Source organism: Geospiza fortis, unplaced genomic scaffold, assembly GCF_000277835.1.
Source record: "Geospiza fortis unplaced genomic scaffold, GeoFor_1.0 scaffold68, whole genome shotgun sequence".
Taxonomy (NCBI): Eukaryota; Metazoa; Chordata; class Aves; order Passeriformes; family Thraupidae; genus Geospiza; species Geospiza fortis.
In genome coordinates this window covers 57,451-61,568 of record NW_005054489.1, presented here as the reverse complement: position 1 = coordinate 61,568, position 4,118 = coordinate 57,451, and the positions used below count along the sequence as shown (strand labels likewise).

The following is a 4,118-nucleotide window of genomic DNA, read 5'->3' as shown; positions in this document are numbered from 1 at the left end:
CTGGGATGGTACCAAAAATGCCACTGGGATGGTACCAAAAATGCCACTGGGATGGTACCAAAAATGGCACTGGGATGGGACCAGGAATGGCACTGGGGTGTCACCAGGCTTCCCAAATGAAGCTGAGGTGAGCTCTCCCATCGTGGCCACGTGAGGTCTGTGTTAATTTTTCACCCTTATCAGGAGCACTGTTCTGTCCAGCCAAGAGTTGAGGAATGCAATCAGGGTGCTGTGATTTGCCATCTGCTGGGTTTCAATGGGAAATCCAGGTTTTGGCTCTTCTGGCTTTGTTGAAGTAAATGAATCCCATTACCCTGGCCACAGTCCAGGTCAGGTAATTATATTCTTCCTACCTTAATGCCACTGCAGCCCCTGTCTCTGCTGGATATGCTGCACTCTTTAATTCCTGTCTGGAACTTGCTTATTATGTTACAAAGTTGGTTTTTTTCCCCCTTCTCAGTAGAATTTGTGCACCAGCCAGGCCCCAGCATTGTGCTAAAACAGGGAAAAGCTGCTTTAGACATTGATTTGCCCGTGCCTGGTGTTCTCCTGGAGCATCTCTCCTGTTGTAAGGCTGTGGAGCTGGGAAGGTGGGTGACATGGAAAGTGAGAGAACTTGTTACAGCCCTGGTTAACTCAGTGCCGGCTGGAAACCTGCTTTTCTCCCCTGCCAGGCTGGTGAGTGTGTTTGTGGGAGAAACTCAGAACTCATGGGTGTCTTACCTTCCTCTCCTGTCTTTTCTTCAAACATTTTGGGAGACTAAAATATGTCCTTGATGGGGGAAAGTCCTCTTGCCTTCAAGAACATTTGCCATGTCCAAACCTTGCTGATCAGGCAGAGCAGCCCTGTGTTGGTTTGAGATCCAGCCTGAGAGCCCCCATGGTTTGGAGTGCCTGCTTTCCCTGCTGAGCACAGCTCCTTGTCTGTGCTGGTGGCTCCTTGGCCTTTACATCTCCTGCAACTAATGCATTGATTTGTTTTTTGAAAAGTATTTAAAGTCCCCTTCTTCTCTTACCCTTTCAATCCCCCTCTCCCTCTCCCAGCCTTGCTGAAGGGTGAAAGGGCTGCTCAAGCAGTACTTGAGGACAGCATCCCGTAATTCCACCTACTTCCTTCCTGTTCCCAGGCCCCTGCACTCCACCCCGGCCCTCGAGGACAAGGAGGGGTGGAGGGACAGCAGGGGTGAGGATCAAAGCCCCTGAAGCACTGTTTAAAACACAGAGTGCCCACTGCTCCTCTGGAGTGTCCCATCTGGCAGAGCCTCATTAACCTCCTGCTTCCCCCTCCTACTCCTTTGCCCCTGAAAATCAACAAAGCCAAACATAACAACTTGCCTGGCCTGGAGCAGCCTGAAGTGTGTGTGTGCTTAGTGTGAAAAAGCAAAGCCAAGCCATTGGCCAGAGCCCCTTTTCTGTGCAGGCCACTTCACATTTCTTACCCTCTTTAAGCCCCGATGCTCTTTAGAGTTGAGCTCTTTAACTTTCCCCTTCCTCCCTTGCAGGCTTCATTCTCCCCTTGTCCTGCTCCTTCCGCTCCCTCTGTTCCCTTTTGTCCTGGGAGAAGGAGTCTCTTAATCCCCTTGTACTGCAGATTAAAGCTGCTCCAGCCTCCCCAAGCTGACATTTTCTCAGAGAGCTCACAGCCAGACCCTGATGAGAGCTCTGTGTCTGTCTGTCTGTCTGCTGCTGCCTTTCTTCTCCTCACACCAACCTCCCTGGCTGACCTTTCCCTGAGCAGGGAAAGGCTGTGCAGGGCAACCCCATGGAGGCTCAGCAGGGCTCAGGGTGCAGGAAATTAAGAGCCATGGAAATTAAGAAGTAAATAAAGAGAGAAAGAAAAGATGATGGGAATTAAGAGAGAGAAGCAAAGCAACATTCAGCGTGTTTGGAAAGCAAATGCTGGGCCGGGGTTTGAGTTGGGGAGTCAGCCTGGCTTTATGAGGAGCCAGAGCATTAACCTGGGACTCATTTCCAGAGCTCACCTTCCAGCACCTAAGGGAGCTTCTGAGAAGGCTGAAAAAGGATGTGCCCATCCACAAGGACATGCAGGGACAGGAGAAGGGGGAATGATTATCCTTCCTTAAGCTGAAGGATAGAATTAGATTAAATATTGGGAAGAAATTCCTCCCTGTGAGGGTGCTGAGGCCCTGGCACAGGGTGCCCAGAGCAGCTGTGGCTGCCCCTGGATCCCTGGCAGTGCCCAGGGCCAGGCTGGAGCACCCTGGGACAGTGGAAGGTGTCCCTGCCCTGGTAGGAACAAGCTGAGCTTTCATGTCCCTTCCAATCCAAACCATTCTGGGATTGTTTTTTGTTTTTTTTTTTTTTAGTAGGAGATTGGGGTTACCCAAAACCCAGAGTTCAGTTTGCATTTGTTCCAAGAATAATGGACTCAGACACCCACAGGTACAGAGGTAGATGCTGTTTGTGAGCTTACAGGGAATGAAGTGACTTCCTGGGGGCTCTGTCCATGGCAGCAGCTCTCTACTGTTTGTCATCAAACAAATGACTGTGCTCACCTCTGGGACTGCAGAGTGGATTGATGTGCTGGTCCTTGTCCTGTGCACATCATAAAACCACAAAGGATCAAGGCAACTTGCCTAAAAGTGTGTGTTCTAATGGCAGAAACATCTTCCCTTGAGGTTTCTGTCTCATCATCAGCCCTGCCCTGCCAAGTGTCCTACAGGTGTCCCAGAGCTGCTGGCAAAGCACCAAGCAAAGTGAAAATCTGCTCCTGAGATGAATTTCCAAGAGAAATGGTGCAGAGTGGCCCCAGGCAGGCCCCCTCTCAGGTTTGTGTCCAGTATATGAGGAGGTGTTGGGGAAGGGGAGAGGTATCTAACACACTTTCTGAGAGGACAGCTTGGGTTCTCTCAGAGCTCCTGCATGGACTTGGCCTGGTTAATCTGAGCCATCGTTTCACCCAGGTAACTTGCCTTTTATATGGTTATAAGTGGTTATATAAAAATGTGGTTTTTACCTGACCCAGAGCTGTGCAAACACCCCAACACTGCCATGCTCTGGGTGCTGAGCTGCCCCACCCAGCCTGAACTGGGCAAAGTCACACCATGCCTGTGACAGGTGAGCACATAAAGGTCAAGTTTGCTTCTGGGAGACTTCACCTGCATCTATTTACACCTGGATGCTGTTTTACCTCCATTGTAAAAGTGTGAAAGAGATTTTACAGTGACTTCTGTGAGCCAGAGAGAAGTTTGATAAGAAGATCCATGTTTACCCCTGAAAGAATTTCCTACCACAGTCATTGACATAGAAACCAAGAAAGAAAGAAAGATAAATAAGAGAAATCTGCAACTGCCTGTGTCACTGTTGGACACGAAAGAACACAAGTGCACACCATCATTCTCAAGGTGAAGGAAAAAAGAGACAGTTTATTTTCTGACTCCAACATTTATAGTTTTCCAAAAGTGACAGTGGATTGGAGGGTGACAGTGACACCTCTCCAATGACACTGGACAAACCAACAGTCCATCTACTTTCTCCTCCTCCATAAAGGAATGCAAAACAATGGGATATTTACAGAAAGTGTGTGATAAAGTTCACTACAAGAATGTCAACATCAGAAGGCTTAGAAAATCTTAAAAAACCAGGGTGACACTGCCTGTTCCAATGAGCACTTTGCTTCTCTCTCATGACCACGAGTAAAGTGTAAACTGAAGAGTTTTGTAAGAATGTAGAAAAAGCATCCATGCTAGAATAAAAACAGGTTTGAAGCCTTCTGAAAATGGAGTGTGTTGCTTTGTGTTGTGACTGTCACAACTACAACATAAAAGGACAAAGATTTGATTTATCTGAGAGAGCAGAGTCTCCACGTGTCTGGGGTTAGGAGATGTTTGAAGGGTTGAGTCCCCCAGCTTTTGCTAAAATAGATGGTGACCACATATAAATAACAGACCAGAGAGATGTGGATTCCCATCCCTGGAAGTTCAAGGCCAGGCTGGACAGCTTGGAGCGGCCTGGGGTAGTGGAAGGTGTCCCTGCCCATCCTGCCCATGGCAGGGGCTGGAGCTGGATGGCTTTTGAGGTGCCTTCCAACCCAAGCCACTCTGGGATCCTGTCAGAAGTTCTCAGAAGTGGGTGAGGGTCTGTAGTGACACAGAGTC

General features: G+C 48.7%; 1 protein-coding gene across 1 annotated transcript in view; it reads left to right on the top strand.

Annotated features, from left to right (window-relative positions):
* SNX19 (sorting nexin 19) overlaps nt 1-3,443 on the top strand; it is a 29,694-nt gene extending 26,251 nt beyond the window's left edge. The window contains exon 12 of the mRNA XM_005428509.3: nt 2,640-3,443. The gene's annotated coding sequence lies outside the window, so the exon portion shown is untranslated. The remainder of the gene's footprint in view (nt 1-2,639) is intronic.
* Nucleotides 3,444-4,118: the final 675 nt, after the last annotated feature.